Consider the following 17,696-nt stretch of genomic DNA (forward strand, 5'->3'; position numbering starts at 1 on the left):
TTTTTATATTCTATCTTAAACACAATTTAATTTTTAAACTTGCGAAAATAGTATTTTAAAAGAGCTTAAAACACAGAGGATAATATACACATCTAAAAAGTGTGTACAACTTTTGATTTAAATAATTTTATTAATTTAACGTGGCATTAACTATACTTCATTCTCAATTTTTTTTCTAAATATACCTACCTCCTAAAAATGGAATTTCCATGTATTAGCGCGCGAAGCGAGCATCTTAGCACCTTCGATTGCTAAGATGAATCAGAAACATTAACCATTCAGCGATGCATACATACTCAGCGTAAGAAATATGGCAACAGCGTAATAGTTTTCGTATGCAGCGCAGATGGCGCTGCTTTCCGGTGGGTCGCAAAGTTGCCATAACCATGCATGTACGAACACATATACAGGTCCCGATTTGTGGCTACATACACACATTCGAAGAAAAATATATGTGGAACGATTACTTTTCTAGTTACAAAATAGACAGAGACAGCGTTACAGACGTGACCAAAAAGTTCATACAACAGTTAAATATGAGTAGGAAAATCCACCAGGAAGACTTCAAATTGGCTAAAATAATTGTGGCAACGCATGTAAGGTGCCACAATTCTGGACGTCGCCAGAGTACAGGATGAGGCACACACATGTTGCGACAATTATAACGAAACCTACACACAATTTACAACTGTGCGTTTGTCTTATGACCTGCTCCATCGTCGTCTTCACAATACCCTAATTTTACAACACCCATATAACCTTGTAGTATCTGAGCCACTATACAAAAACAACTTAAACGGGATAAACAAGTTTTCTACACTGTACCATATACAGGCAGGCCCAAACTAAACTGCATGTCTTACATCTTAAATTGAGCACGGATATAAATACTGAAATTCTATGAACGCTGCTGTTTTTAATTTGAAAGGGGAAGCTTCAATTAGTACATTCCAAATATGACGCAAACCACAAACCGATATTTTTTTAAATTGCATCGTATATTATATTTTTTTAAAGATTTGATCACAGGCTTATAAGAAAAAAAAACACATAAGTTATATATGTTGTAATATGTAGTCTCATTTATATATTTAAATAACCCTTTTTGGAACATTTCGAAAGAGATTAGGTAGTACTTTATTTAACACAACTTCAATTTGTTCATATTTAAAAAATATTTTTTTGTCGACTATAAATAAAATAAACACCAAAGTGTTATACATCTAGATATATAATATACCGGCTGTCTGGAAAATGGCAGATTAACTCTTCAGTACGTTATATACGGGGGTTTCGGGAGTCCCAAAAAAATAATAAAAAAATTCTTTATAATGCAGATAACGAAAAAAACGTGATTTTATAAAAGTAAAATTGGCAACACTGTACACACCTAATGTGTGAATACCTCCGGTTTTCTTTCTGGTTTCCTAGTAACGATGCTGACTGAAATCCACCTTCGCTTTATATCAGGCAAACATTGTTGTCAAATGGAAATTTATCAAATTATTACAAAAAGAGCACATCCATATCTTTGTGCATTCTAACTGAAATGGTAATTAAACACGGTCATGGGCGAGAAAAATATTAACTAAAAGTATTACTACTAGTTATTCCGATAATGAATGAGTGGTTTAGTTGTTAAACGTAGCAAAAGAAGCAATTTTAAAATCATTATAACTCATCCAAAATGTGAGAAGGATTTTTTTTTACTATTTTTCCCAGACTCACCAGTTGTTTGTTAAGAGCGTAGCGGAGAGTTAATCCGCCATTTTCTAGACACCCGGTATAATAAATGCGTCGTATTTTCAATTGTGCTAAATTAAGGTTTCTCTTCCGGGCCAAAATATCTGTATCCATTCTCCGAATATAAGGTCGTAGAGTTTTATCTGGGACACCTTATGGACACCTACTAAAAAAATTGGTCTAAAATTATTTCGCTAGAACTCATGAAGTACAGGAGAACCAATACAGCTTCTTCTAAAAATTGTAGAAGTAAAATTTAATTTTGCGATTTTTGTAAGGTACATAACCCTCATAATTTAAAACAAGCCAAACATTAAAAAACGAAATTATTTATTTTCGATCATCCACTCATTAGCAGTGTCGATATGGATTATTTTCAAAATTCAAGGAATTACCAACATGAAAACGCAGTCATTTGGTCCATGAAAATGGGAAACGCTGGGTAAAGGGTCAATTCTGAATCAAACATGTTAATATTTAAAGTTTGTTAAAAAATAAACAGCCAATCAGATATACGAATTTAACTTGTTACTATGGAAATTTGCAATTTAACACCCTTTAAATTTAACAGATTTGATTCAGAATTGCCCCTTAAGTCTGCAATTCAACGAACGCCGCTGACTATGCGTGATATTAAAGGAAACACTTGTAATTTTAACCGAGACAAAAATCAGCACGGCTGCGTATGTTGTCTTTATTTCTGATAAGTGTTTTGCTAGACATAAGAATCGGTCCGTTCAACTTGCGTATTCTGTATACAGGTGACTCATTAAGTGCGCGGTCCTTGATATCGCCTTAATTATTTGACATAGAAAAAACGTAAAAGCCAAAGTTATACGGTTCTTTAGGAAGCATACATTAAAATTGATTTCGAATGTACAGAGTAGTACCTTTTTGAGGCATAGCACATTACTTGATTTTTTAAATAGAATAGGTACATATATACTTTTAAATATTCTCATTACCCTGCGTCTAGGTTTTACAACCAATGTTTATTTTTGAAATTTTGACGCGACGTTGCGTTATTCCAACTCCATTGTTTGGCAAAGCAAGGTTTAAAAAAAATCACAATGTAATCTTATGTTTAAGAGTTACGTTGCAATATTTTATGCAGAGATAAACAAATATACGCGCTTTATTATGGCATTTATTAGATACGATTTTAGTATGCGGAGTCTTTATAAAACATATCTAAAACTTCATAATATTCAAATATCGATATCTAGATTTTTTCAAATAAAATACCTGTATTTATTATCGTATCTGACACTATATTTTGTTCTTTCCTTCGATGTGTCAGTGTGTCTTTTAAAAAGTAAAAAGTCGCAAAAATATCATCAGTTAATACAGAAAATATTTTAGAAAACAGAAACAGAATAATAATATGCAGTAATAAAATACGGGGTGTCCTGAGGAAACTCAAATATAAATATTTAAAGATCTAATAATTAAAAAATGTTTTACAAATACTCTATATAAGAAGATGTAATTTTACTATATACCACAACAAAGAGCGTACCTTTTTTATGTCTCCACAAAATATTTAATCGCAGATTTTAGAAAGAACCCTATTGCGTTTTTCTCACCGCTAAAAAATTTCAAGAAAACTGAAATAACGTGCCAACGTCGCAATGGAATTTTAAATAGAAATTGTGGATATAAAGTCTAAAGAGAGATAAATTAAAATATCTAAAAATATATAGGATGCACCATTTGAAAATACTAATTTTTCTGTTGCACCTGAAAAATAGAACACTCTGTGTAGGTGAAAGTAATTTGCGTGTATGGTCCTCAAAAAACCGTACAACTTCCCTGTAGCTTCTGATAAGTGATAACTAATGAGCAGAGTCCGAAATTTATGAGATTTGCATATTGATGACTGTTCATACTACACCTAAATGCTTTCGGATCTAGGCCAATTAGGTAAATAGGAATTGATTGACACATATTAAATTTTGCATATTTTGCATGTATCAATATTTTTCACATATTTTCGTATCTTTTGCATATTTTCACATATTCTGCCAATTTTTAGATTTTCGAAGCATACCGCAAATTTTTTATTGCAAGTGTCGGCGCTTTTAACTTCTAAAGGTCGAAATCTATATACATGACAATGTCTTTGGTTAAATCTCGAAAATTGTCAAAAACAATCGAAAATTTCAAAATGGGGTGTATTGAAAAATTGAGTTATTAAAAAAGTTGCTTAAAAAATCCCAAACAATTCTCAGATATACATATATTTTAAAAGGAACTAGCCCCGCCCACCCACCCTCTTTTTTATTAGAGGGCATGTCATTTGCCAAAATCGGTCTTATTTTAGCAGGTACTAGCCCCGCTCACCCGCCCTCTCTGTTCTTAGAGGTATCTCATCTGCCAAAATCAGTTTTATCTTAGCAGGTACTAGCCCCGACGGCCCACCCTCTCTTTTTTAGAGGCTATGTCATTTGCTATAATCGATATTATTTTAACCCGCCCACCTACCTTCTATTTTATTAGAAGGATCACGTTTGTCAAAATCAGTCTTATCTTAGCAACTACTAAGTTTAACTTTTTCTTACAGAGTTCTAACTTAGCATTAAAAAAGTAAAGGGAAATATAGGACAACTTATAAATAAAAATTTTAAGGAAGTACTAGAAAAGAATCAATTTTGTTATCAAAGGTAGCTAAAATATATAATGGAGGTTCTAGTAGTGAGGTTAACAGCACGAAATTTAATTAGCGCTCTTGTTTGCACCCATTACATCAGTGGATGTAGAGAGGAGTTTCTCCACCTATAAACAAATTTTGTGTGATAGGCGACTTAATTTTTTAATTGAAAACATTGAAAAACATATAGTTGCAAGTTATAAGTTATAATATTAATGCCGACATTTAAGTGTTTTTTGATGTATCATTGTACTCGTTTTTTTTTACAAATATTTGTTATTTAGTCGCGTTTTTTTTTGTAAAATAAAGTTTTTAAAATATGGCACAATATTGTTTTAAATTAAACCTATTAGACTTATGGATACACTACCAGTTTATTGTATGGTCAATAAAAAAAAAGTACAAAATGTATGCCTATTTTTATAAAAAAATTTCATATTTTCGTAAAATTAAAACATATTTTCTTATTTTTTCTGCACATATATACCTACACATATTTTGGCCAAATTTCGTGCATAAAATTCCGGACTCTACTAATGAGGTATCAAGGAGCGCAAGCTTAGTCACTTCCTCTGTAGAAACTTATATGTATGTACATTTTCAAACCTAAGATTTCAAAGTATTCGGCTTTGCAGTTTCTGATTTAATATATCTAATATTTATTTTTTTGTATTTATTTTATTAATAACAAAATTTTGAGGAGATGGTGTGAACGTTCTTGATTTGGCCAGTAAAATATATAAATTGCTTCATTCGTTAATTTTTTCGAGTAACGACGGGCCTTCGCTAATAAGTTATTATGCCATTGGCACGACGTTCACAAGTTACAAAGTTATGCGTCCGTCTTTTATAAGTACAATGTTCAGAATTTACAAAGCACGGTGTTTCTTTTCACATTTAGTTAAAATAAATGAATACTGAATAGAAAATCGTACATCATTTTAAAGTACAACGTTCGTCCACACTGCTAATGTATCATAATCTTTTATGGTATATGGTAAAAAATCCTAACGTTTGTGTAAAGTTACCTAGACAAACTTTCCCTTAGTTAAAAAGAAATAGGTATCGACTGTTAAAATACATGGAAAGGGGTATGCTATGCGTATCAATAAAATACATTGCCTAATTCATAATTTTTTTTGAGTTACCCTGTATAAGTAATCCTAAAAAATATTTATACATTTATAATATGATAAAATTATATCGTATTTATAATATGATAAAATTTTAAGATGATGTCCTCATTCGTTTTGTTGGGGATATACGGATAAATTATGATTAACGTGCTCGTGACACCCTTAAAAAGTTTGCAAGATTTCAAACCATTGGGTTTTGCAGTTTCAAAGTTAGTTTGCAAAATGTTACTAAATTTTGATTTTTTTAAATCTTTATGAATAGGCTGAAAACCTAACAGGGATTCATAAACCACAAGTGGATTTTATAAAATCTAACTTTCAGTATTGTAAATTTTGGAGATGACGTTATCGCATTGGTGGTGGAAATGGAGAGGCAAATTTTGGTTGACGTTTTACTATCGAGAATTTACATGCTATTCCTAATATACATACAAAATTTGACAGCAATCGGTCGAGTAGTTTCAGAGATTATCTGTGGAAAAAAAACGACATAAACGACAGATGGAAACGGGAGATCATTTTTATCGGGTTCTATGGATCATGAAACGTCGAGAAAACATGAAAGTGGCAATTCGTCCAATGGATCCTCTTACAATACTTCCTTAGCTTACACCCGAGAAGTAGAAATCAAAGCTGATTCATAAACCTGAGCACATATAGAAATGTGATACTTTTCAAAATTTAAATAATATTTAATTTGTAAAATTTTGAGATAACTAGACAAATTTTTCTAGTCATCTACACAAAATTCCAAAAATACATATAAAAGTTCATATCAAAATTTATTTAAATCAGTCCAGTAGTTTCGCAGATTATTTGTCATATATATATATCGACATAACTAGAGACGGACAGACAAATTTTATAAATAACCTGCTTCTAAATTTGCGGTTTATGAACCAGTCTTGATTTTTTATCCTTAACGTCTAGATTTTTGGGAAAAAATTAAAATTTTCTCACAATTTACAACTTATTCATGAAACTGCAAAACACGAATTCTCAGAAATCTTGCAAATGTTTCAAAGGTATCGTAAGTAAAATTGATGAGGTCATCGTCATTGCCGAATAAATCATAACTATCTAAAATATGCAAAACATTATGAGTCTATAATTGCAGTTTATCAATGCGTTTATATTTATTAGAATAGAGGTCACATGGCTAGATTTTGTGATGAAAAACTCCTTTGAAACATACGCATAACATGCGGATTTACTAGCACTTGAACACTCTATACAAATGATTATTTTAATTTGTAGGGCGTCATCATAAGAAAATCATTTATTTTTTAAATTTTTCGAGAAGGCAGATAGGTTGGATTGTGCTTTAGGGGCCCGGGAAGTTCGGTCTAACGCCTTGTGTGCAGATTTTTGTGCACCATTTTTTTTATTATTCAGGATTAACCAAAGTCTCGGAATTGATAACGTGTATTAAAACTGATTAGAATATGAAGTTAATTCTTCAATATTGAAGTTTAGTATTGCTAAAATTTGTTCTTCAGTGGATTTCCAATGTAGTACAAAATAAAGAATTTATTAATGATATCTTGAATATTTTTCTCTACTTCGTTTTTTAAAAATTATTAATTTTGGATTATTTCCCGGTAAACCGGAAGTGCAAAAAAATTGAAATGTCATAAATAAGTGTTTTACACTGTATCATGTACAAGATGTCTCAAACGAAACTACGTGCCTTACATCTTTTCTTGACAACAAATATAAATAAATTCTGTGACCGCTGTTGTTTTTAACTTGAAATGGGAAGCTTAATTTACTACACAAATCCCTATTTTTTTAAATTGCACGGTATATAATATTTTTTTACGGATTTTAATATACAGTAAAGTAGGGATTGCAGTGATGTAAAACACATATATGTGTTGTATTAGTTCCGATCATATGCGTAAATAAATCTTTTTCAAAACAGTTTGAAACAAAGTACTACTTTATTTCATTCGTCTTGGATTTTTTCATATTTAGAAATATTTTTTTATCGATTAGAAATAAAATAATATATTTATATTATTGGATTCGCAATTGAATCATCTGTTAAAATGCTTTCAAAAATATATACCTTGCAATTTAAAAAAATAGAGATTTGCGTCACCCGCCAAAACCAATTATGTATGTGGTCTTATTTGTAGTGTACTGAATTAAAGTTTCAAACTAAAAACAATAGCGTTTACGAAATTTCAATTTCTATCCGTTCTGAGGACATGAGGCCTTGGATTTTATTTGGGACACCTCAGAGCACACATACTAAAAAAAGTTGATACGAAAAAGATAACGGCGTTCCGGAAATTTTGACCAATCGTATATAGGTATGCCTTACTTCCTTTAAAAATTAAAAGCCAACGATGACACAGCAATTTTATTATGTTACACAATACTCGGGCGTTGGCATGAATGTATTTGCCTTATCATATTTATTTGAATTTCCTTATTCAGCAAACAATGCAACAAAATTACTGCGTTGCAAGAGAAACGAGACATGTCGAAAATTAAGATATTGAAACGCGATAGTTACGAGTATAATAGTTTGTAAAAATTTACTTTTGTCCTAAAATGTTTTAGGAGGCGAGAGTGCAGTTACGAACACCGACGCTCGTGAAATGTTTATCAAATGGGTAACCTTTATTTTAAACAATACATTTTTCTGCAGTGTTTCTATTTAAAATATTGCGTAACACTTCCAGCTGTCCAGCTGTGTTGCTACTATCAGGCAAAACACCGCGGGAGGAATAACAAAAAATGCGATAGTGCGAAGGAGTGCGAACGAAGTCGATTTAGCGGGTGCCGCACCGACAATAATTTGCGATTGATGTCATTGGCAAATTAATTTGCGTTAAATTGAGTCGTATTAAGTACAGTAGTGCAGTAAACTTTTTCAACTTCTTATGTGTTGTGTGTGCAACATGAATACGGAACAGGCACGTGTTATGTTGATTGGAAAAACGAAAATTATTCAAGAACAAAAAGAGCATTCAGGATTTCTTCGCATTGAACTACCAGGAGCATCGGCGAGGACTGAAGAAAATGTTGGCATCAGAGGAGGCCAAGACCAGGTAAATTTATTTTTAATGTTTGCACGTAACAGTATGATCCAAAGTTTTCATCTAATTGTAAAAGGGAGGCTGTAAGTGGCGCATGTAGGATATGACAGAGGCAGAAAGCCAATGTTTATTGGAAACGCTTATTAATCACAGCCTCCCTTTATGTAAAGACATTTAGGTAAGACGGTACTTTCATGGAACTTGTGGCAGAGTGGACGGTGAATTCACATTCCAATTATTTTACATCGATAGATGCATTTCTGTTAATTTAAACAGCATCTATTTTAAAGTTCGCAAAATAAATTCAGTAAAAAGCAAATTCACTAAAAGTTGCCAGTTCCTAATTTATCTTGTAAAGAAATCTTTCATTCTTTGAAAATTACATTTAACACGGCAAAAAGCAATTCGTTACATGGTTTGTTATATAAATTATAAAATTTTGTTCAACAATTTCCACATTTTTTTTACTTCGCATGCGTAAATTTAAAAAAATAGTGAAAAGTTATTTAGACAGAACTTTCCTGACCTATTATTATGAAATAGGATTCTGCGAATTTTATTTTTTCATGACAACGCCTATAAGTAAAAAAAATGTATGCACTGTTGAAATTGCAAATAAGGAAGGTTACTTGGTGTATGTTTCAAGTGAGTTTTTCATAATAAAATGATGTGCTAACACTGCTAACGTCATGAAGTTTGTTGCAAGGTTGTATCAATTTGGACAGGTACCAGGGTTCAATAAAATCGGATTTTTTTCAATAAAATTAAATTCAATGTTCACTTTACGGTCACGATTTTTTTGGGCCATTTTACTTTTTCACTTATCTGAAATTAAAATTCAAAAGTAGAAGACATTGGTTTAAGTTTATTTAGTCATTACAATATAATTCAGCTTTTTCGAAAAATTATAAAATTCCATTTTGCGAATTTTATTTTTGTGGTAACGCCTAAAGTTATAATAAACATCTTTGAAATTTTGCAAATGTTTTAAGGCTATAAAGAGCATAAAAAATTTTTAGTCAAAATATATTTGCTTATCCCCTCCAAAAAATTGATGACGTCAGCTCAAAAGTTTGCCGAATAATCCTATCTAAAATGTGCAAAATATGATGAGTCTCTTCTTGTAATTTATCATTCCAGTCATATTTTTTGGATTTGGATTTACAGGGTGACTCAAAAAATTTAATGAATGCGCAAATTTATTTTATTGATTTAATCAAGAACTACACAAAACCGAATGCTTTGAAATCTAATGCAAAAAAAAACATCATAGGCATGCAGTCGTCACGTTTACGACAGCGAGAGAAGTACTGTCTAAACTCTTCAGACCAATTTTTTTGTATTGTTTTTCAAAAACGCATTTATAGCAAAATACAATGATGGACTAACATGTCGTAGATGTAAAAGCATATTGTTTTGTACATTCTGAATAGGAAACACTCTTGAAATCATTAATTTTGTTGATAATATTTGATAGTGTAAGTTAATCGCTTTTCTTAAGAAAAATACAGTTTCAGCTTCAAAATACACCATCCCGAATGGTGAACAAAGTGGTCCTTATGCCGATCGAGAGCTAAGTGAGGATGATTGTTATCATATACCCACCGAGGACAGCAGGAGTAGCAGCGACGAGATTTCTGAAAGCACACCCTTGACAACAGTACCATTAAGACTTCAATTAAAACCTAGAAAACAAGGAAAGAAAGAATTCCTAAAAGATGTAAAAAGGTAAAATAAAATTTTAAAAATATGTAATCACATATTGCAATACTTTATAAAATGTTTATAAAAAACACGTAGTACAAATATATTTTGTAATTTCAGATGCGTAAATACCACCCCAAAGTCCAAAGTTTGTCAAGAAAAAGATTCGGAATGGAAAGAAGATTATTGACGTTTCGTCGACAAGAAGATGATCGAATGTATAGGATAACTGTTAGGACTTCAGATATACGGGAAACACACAATTTCGTAACTTGCCCTAACTGGAAGTACTTAATAGTCAAGCTGACGATTTGGAGAAATTTCGTGTAAAATCTTTAGAACTATAACGGTATACTCAATCGGAGGATTATGATTTAAAAGATGTTACAGATAGAGAATTTTGACGAAGACATATTAGCGAAAGAATCATTATGTAAGTATTGACTCAGAAGTTTAAGATCTAACTGATGATTTAAACATTTAGATAGCATGTAAGGCTATAATTTTTTTTATTTTTTATGGTTGGGTTTTTTAAATTTTTTATTTAACGTTATTGAAATTGTATTGTATCATGTAGGTACTGTTTTCATAACTTTATTTCGTTATCGGCTCGCTGCAGGTTTCATTGGTTTAGTAACTTTAAAAATTTTTAATGTCATGTTTAAGAAATTAACGAATTAGGTCTACATTAATAATCAAACGATGTTATTATTTAGTGTGTCTTGATATTTCAAATAGTTAGGTAGTTAACAGCGCAAAAAATGAGTCTCTTTAACATATTTCTTATATTATATGAAGCAGTGATTTTGAATTAGGGCTTTTTAAATCTGCAGTTTGAAAAATTTTTTTCGAACAAATTTTTTACACCAAGTTAAAACAGATTTTACAATTTCTGATATTTCCTATTCGTAAATTTGTATTTGCATTAAAGAATATGCTTTTGATTTATATCTTTCAACGTGTTCATGTTTTTTCACTTGGTGCTGAGAAATCTGTACAACATGGTGAATGCTTAAATTTTTTGCGACATAGTTGTCATAGTAAAAATTTTACGTGTCATTGTAATTTACTAAAAGTAATAGGGTAATAGGTAACAATAAATCTACGCAGTCAACGATACAAAAAAGTGTCTACATAATACGAGATGTTATTGTTATTGTTTCTAATAGAATCTTATTATTTAGCGGAGAAATCACCACTTCTTGATGTGGTAGTCACAGGATCAAAGAAAACGGTACAAAAAAACAAGCATACAGAACACCAACAAAACAAGTAATGACAAGAAATTAAGTAAAGAAACTGAGTCTATTACAATGCTGATACTAGAACATTCCCAAATAGAAACACCACATAAAAAGTCAAGAAATTCTCGAGGAAAACCAAGAATTCCGACAACGAAACAACTTGAAGCCATAGTTTCTAATCCATCTAAAAGGCAAAAATTAACGTAAGAAACTACTCTATTGCAAACAGTTTTTAAAACTTGATAGAAAACAAAAAAATATCCACTTTAAATTTCTGTATAACGAAAGTACTTCCTGTAAACAAGAATGTTTTTCAAACTGCTAGTTAAACGAGGTCACTGAAGAGTATGGTTAACTTCAATTCATTTACCTTTTCTTTTGGAATTCCTGGGTATGTTTTTTATTTTGTACCTTGATTATATATATTTTTAATATTCTTCAGTCGAGAACGTTTTTCAAACTGTTTTTAAAACAAAATCGCCGTTTAATTGGATTCAATATCAAATTAAGGCTAGCTGCTAGGTCTTTTACATGTGATTTTCAGTACATATTCAGAAGGTAATATTTCCAGTATTAATGGACGTATGGTCGTAAAATTTTAAATATAACATCTCCACAACTTTCTCTACATAGCACAAGGTCAGTTTTGTTAAAAACAATTTAATCATCACCTTTTTTTTTAATGAAATTTTTGCATTAACGTATCTTTCAAAATTAATATCTCAATTATGTATGGAAATTGCAGAACACTGTTTCAGTTGATAAAACTCCATCGTACCAAATACGTTGGAAATGGGACAGTCAAAGTTGTCTAGTAAAAGCTTTTAGATGCTTCTTTTTCTGTATCTCAGTTCCAACAAAAAAAGTGGACGATATGTCTGGTACGATTTTTGAAGTTTGGTGAGATAAAAACGGTGGAAACCGCGTTCCAAAATTTCGATATATAATTCAGATATTGATTTTTTAAAACACGTGAAAGTTTCAACAAAATTTAAAAAATATGAGATAATAAACTATTTAAATCATTTCAAACTACCGGGTGGGAAAAATTACACATCGTTTCGGGTGTAATTTTAAGGTCATGGGGTCCTCTTGGACCCCATGGCCTTATTTAGCCAAAATTAAGGAATTAATCAAAAATTTTTGGCGAATCCAAATTATTTATTAATTTTAAACACAACCAAGTTAAAAAAATTACATAACAATATTAAATAAGCATTTTTCGTTACAGTTTTTTGTTCCAGCATTCCTGACATTCAACAGTACGAGTAGAATGTACTCGGCAAACAAATCTTTTGTAGGAAATGCAAAAATTTCTTGATTTCTGTCCCTGTTACTTATATAGACGAAACAGCGTCCGCGGGATTGTACTGATATCGATTTTGATAAGGTGCCATTTATAAAACAAAATTTAATTTTTTAGAGAGATTAAATTGTCACACTGACACCGATACTGACGCTTGCAAGTCTGTATCAAAACAGCAACGCCATCTATAAACTAGTAAAGAATAAAACAATGGTTTTTGAAAGACTAAATTCTCAGAATAAAACCTGCAGGTGCAATAAAATCTCAAAAATATAGACAAAAAAATGGCAACAAAAAGAATCAGGTGGGGTCCATGCGGACCCCAAGAGACTAATTTTTTTTTTGTAACAGACTGTTACACCTATACAATTGATATTTTTTGAATGCATAGCAAAAGGCCTTAATTGAAGCTACTAAAAATACCACTATCGTTAAACCAGAAAATAACGGGAAAAATAGGAAATTGTATCAATGGGGTCCATTTGGACACCACCCGGTAGTTTGAAGGTTAAAAAAATTCTCGTATTATGTAGCGAAACTTGTGGACAGGTTACATTTAAATTTTCGTAACAGTAAATGTGTTAATAAGGGAGATATTAAATTCTGAATATATATTGACAATATCATAAGAACCAAACGTAGCGATTTCTCATAATTGGAAGTATTTATGTACCTTTAGATTTTTGGAATTCCTAGATATATTTTATTTTCTACATTAATAGTTTTTTTATAATATCTATTGTTCGTACAGTTGAGAAAGTTTTTCAAGCTGTTTGTAAAACTAGGTCATTATATAGTTGCATTTAATATCGAATTAAATGGAAATATTTATTTAGGTACCTTTAGTTTTTTGGAATTAAGTATAAGTATATTTTTTTGTCTTCTACTTTAATTTTTTGTAATAATCTTCAGTTGAGAATATTGTGCAATTGAATTCAGTAGAGATAAATATGTATGTATGTATGTAGTGTTAGTTTTTTTGGAATTTTGTCATTTACCTTAATAATTTTCTTAATATTCTTTAGTTGTAGGCCTGGTTCACAAAAATTGTAGTTATATAGTAAACACAAAAAAATAAAATGTTACTGACAGTGTTTGCTTTTTATTGCAGTATCAAACATTGAAAATTGTAAATTTTCCCGAGTTAAATATTTGATATGGAGCTTATATTATAGTTACAAAATGGCATAGTGTCAAACTGTGTGTATTGTGAGCTGCATAAGTTTGTTCGGTTCTTTTTAAAATTGAGGATAGGGTACATTTATAAAGGCAACTTTTATTATAATATTTAAGTTATTTATTAACAGTCAGGTACTTCTATGAAAACTAATTCTTTCAACGAAGTTAAAAGTTCGTTTAATTTGAAAGACAGTTCAACGCAGCCATGAAACTAGCCGTAAGATGTGTATAATTTAGTTAAAATTGTAACTGAACATTTTTGTGGCAAATGAAATTATTCAATCCAAACTGAAGAGAAATGGGTTTTATTAAGGACAAAAAGTTGTAGTTGTTCAACGTTTGGTAGTAAAATATTAACAACAATTTTAGAACAGTCCTTTCAAAAACATATTAAAGATTTACGAAGATAGAGTAAATAAAAAGTTTCAGTGTGTGCTCTTATTTATCTATTTAATTTTAAATAGAGTTGTTAAATATTGAAAAATACTTAAATCTATAGGTGATTTTCCTTTAAATTATGTTTAAAAGATATGGCTGTACACATTGTAGTCGCTGTTTTCAATCTTCTTTAAGGTTCTCCGAAAATTTACTCGAATGTTGTCAGTGTTCGCAACTGTATTAATTTATTTAACTTTAAATGCGGTTTGTTAAAAGCTTCACAACTCTCTTTATATATAATATTAGATACAGTTTGTTAAATATTAAAATTACGCAAATCTGTGAAGTGAATGTTTTTTAACGTGAGTTTAAAAGATATAGCTGTGTAAAATTGGTTGCATAAAATATTAGCAGAAGTTCAAACCGTTGATAATACAGAGAGCAAACCAGTATGTCCACCTATGGGCACATAAGAGAAATGCAAACTCTAAAATCTTGCGAGAGCACACACCCGCAAGGGGTGAAGGGGGAACAAGGAGCATGCTCTTGTAAAGTAACCTACATCATTAATATTATTATTATTCTTATTTAATCCTTATTATATAAAGACGTTCGTATTTTCACATTTTCGAGAAAATGGGGTAACTGGTTCTTAAATTGTTCAATAAAAAATTAGAGATAATAATTTATTTTATCTAATGAAAAAGTATATTGTGCGCCCAGTACGAAACCTGCTATATCAGCGTCACGGTCTACCTTCATACAGAATAAGGCGGTTTAAACAATAAAAATATAGTAATAATAAACAAAATCAAGATATATTCGTAAATCACAAGTACAGGAGTATATTATTTCATATACAATCAGTATTGTTAATGTGCCATATAACGAGCGGATGTCATCAATTTGTTACTGAAGATGATTATCCTAATTTTGGTTAGCTTTTTACCATCTATTCCTAATACACATATATATAAAATTTGACAACAATCAGTCCAATAGTTTCGGAGATTAACTGTCTCATAAAAATCCGGACAGACAGACAGACAAACAGACGAGAGACATATTTCTTCGTACTCTAGGGGTCGTGAAAGGTCTAGAAAACGTAAAAGTAGACACTCGAACGACGGACTCGATTAAAATACTTCGTTCGACCGTTTGACTCTGTCTGCTTTAAGTGAATTTTGGTATAAATTTATTTCATTCCACTCTGTGCGAGATCAGTATTTATAATTGACCGAACGAACAGCAAATGGTAATGGTTGTCTTATTGTTGAAATTTTGAATACACAACTAACAAATGTAACAAAGTTTTATTTTTTGGAGCTCATTGACCAGTTGACTCCATGGACGAACCGCCACTGTTTCCAACATCACTAATTAATGTTAAAAAAATCCACCGTCGCTTCTTAAAGTTTTACCGTTCAAGATTCTTGGCGGTTATCCCTTACGCGGTTTTTTGTATAATATACTGTTTGTTTTATAATTGAACTGAAAAAGTGATTTTGGTGAACGTTTTAGAGACGAAGAAAGTTATATCTAAATACATTTAGACCAATTTCTAAGTTACAAATACTACTCTTTTTACTTGCCGATCGTAAGCTAAACAAGTAAAAATCGAGTCCATCGGACGAATGGTCACTTTTATGTATTTCATGACCCGTACAGTATGAAAACAGTAGTCTCCCGTTTCCGTCTATCTGTCTGTCTATCTGTTAAAATTTGGCTGATCATCCCCACCAACAATTTTATAACGTCTTTTCAATGAATTGTATTTTAAAATTATTTGAATGTTACACAAAAATATACTCCTATACTTGCAGTGTACGAATCCGCCTTCAATTTTTTCGCTGAAGGTACAAATTTTCCCAAAAACATTTGCACGGTATAGTAACATTACATTAGCAACATCGGATACAAACCTTCTTGGCGCAAGGATTTCTATAGAAACTGGGACCTACTGGTCGTGGGTTCGATGCCGAACTTGATCCTTTTTTTTTTCAATTCCCAAGTGTAACCTCGAGTCCATCGGGCGAATTGCCACTTTTTTTCTTGCATTGGTAATGCGCTGTGACTACTTTTGTTTTGTACTATGACTGGTATTATCCATATTGATGACGTCATCACAAATTTTTTATTGGTCAAATTAAAAACAAGTCGCCTCAGTTTTTCCAAAATGTGAGAATACGCGCGTCTTCATTATAATAATGATAAAATAAGAATTATAATATTCCGAACTTTTTGTTCGTTTGTGGTAATAATTTTAATTCTCTGAATTTTGAACGAAGAGGATTTTATTAAAGGACTGATCTCCAATTAAAAATATCATTCCAATACACCATTTGTAAAACAATGACGATAAAAAGGACTTCCACTTTTCACTATCTCTTAGTGACATCACTGTTGATAGGTGATTGTAAATCTGCGAAAGAATAATTTTCATAATCAGAATATCGCACTCGACATGTTTATTTTTACCTACTCATATCAGTGTTTGATGAGTAAAATCAGTTTAAGTATGTTTCATGCCGATTATGACTATAACAATGCGAAAACATTTTCAAGAATTTTACCTGCGTATATTATATCTAGTTCCCCATCTTTTTATCTCCGCACTTCAAATAGTTATCTTCAGAATAATCTAGTTTTTATGTAACTTCCCTTTTTTCCGATAGGTGTGATGTAATGAAGAAAATGATCTAATTTCTGGTTCTATCTATCTTATTAGAGAAAGAGAAAATCATAACAATAAATAACATTAGCCAAAGGTGAAAACTGTTTTCAATCATACCGTATCAGTAAGTAGAATCTGTTGCATAGGTATATATATATTCTAAAATCTAGCTGAAATTTACACAGTAGCTGTGACGTTTTGCAGTTACAAGTTATGTCTTTTATACCTTCGAACATGTTTCTAAGAACAACATGTTGTGTAATATTGCAAGCATTTCAAAAGATAAATGTAATTATTATTAGCGTCCGTGTTGACAAAAGTACAGTAATATAAATTACTTAATTAATCGTCACTGTTTTAAGTTCAATGTGATAAGAATATTTTTTTATTTTTTTATCAAGATTACTTCTGTTATTAACTACCGCTATAATAAAGTTTGCAGTTTAATATGAGTTGAATTTTCTTAAGAAATTAAATAAAGAATGAGCCATTTTTTCATACTGTAGGGGTCATGAAACGTCGAGAAAACATAAAAGTGGCCATTTGTCCGATGAACTCGATTACTATACCTCCTTAGCGTATGCTCGAAAAGTAAAATATAGAATTTTGTGAAATGTAATTAAAACTACTTT

The 17,696-nt window shown here is 31.0% G+C and overlaps 1 long non-coding RNA gene across 1 annotated transcript; it reads left to right on the forward strand.

The window, feature by feature from the left end:
- Positions 1-7,671: 7,671 nt before the first annotated feature.
- LOC135142318 (uncharacterized) lies at positions 7,672-13,664 on the forward strand. Its single transcript, XR_010282500.1, has 4 exons — positions 7,672-8,591; positions 10,091-10,307; positions 10,404-10,716; positions 11,468-13,664. It is a non-coding gene; the product is annotated as an uncharacterized LOC135142318 (long non-coding RNA).
- Positions 13,665-17,696: the final 4,032 nt, after the last annotated feature.

Source organism: Zophobas morio, unplaced genomic scaffold (genome assembly GCF_036711695.1).
Source record: "Zophobas morio isolate AGI-343-1 ecotype UQ-CSIRO unplaced genomic scaffold, CSIRO_AGI_Zmor_V1 ptg000046l, whole genome shotgun sequence".
Classification (NCBI taxonomy): Eukaryota; Metazoa; Arthropoda; class Insecta; order Coleoptera; family Tenebrionidae; genus Zophobas; species Zophobas morio.